The 479-nt window shown below is 53.4% G+C and overlaps 1 pseudogene; it reads right to left on the minus strand.

Moving 5' to 3' along the window:
• Positions 1–352: 352 nt before the first annotated feature.
• LOC115841133 (U6 spliceosomal RNA) lies at positions 353–479 on the minus strand (annotated as a pseudogene).

The following is a 479-nucleotide window of genomic DNA, read 5'->3' on the forward strand; positions in this document are numbered from 1 at the left end:
GTCATCGGGATGCGTGTTCACGTTCCTGTGGGTGAAAAACACAGGCCTTTCTGCGGGGCAGGGGATGCAGCCGCTCTGTGCCACAAGGAGGACAAGGGCACCACGGGAAAGCCGTGACACACGTCAGAGCGCCAGACCCAGCTGGCCTGCCAGTCCCTGACACCCCACATGGTGGCATCTGCAAGGGTGAGGCCCTTTGCAGAGGAGCAAGAAGGCTCCTGCCTATGTCCTGGACTTGAACTTGGGGGCACTGGCTACTGGGCGTGAGACCCATCTAATGAGGGTCCTCATTAGAATTTTCCTCTCTGGCAGCTTTTAAAATCTGCTTTTTTACTGAGGTATAACCGACATATAAAATAGGGACCTTGTCACAAATTTGCATCACCCTTGCTGAGGCCATGCTAGTATCGAAGGTGTGCACAGAAGATACAGATCTTCTCTGTGTCTTTCCAATTTTAGTAGATCTGCTGCGGCGGCGG

Source organism: Globicephala melas, chromosome 10, assembly GCF_963455315.2.
Source record: "Globicephala melas chromosome 10, mGloMel1.2, whole genome shotgun sequence".
Classification (NCBI taxonomy): Eukaryota; Metazoa; Chordata; class Mammalia; order Artiodactyla; family Delphinidae; genus Globicephala; species Globicephala melas.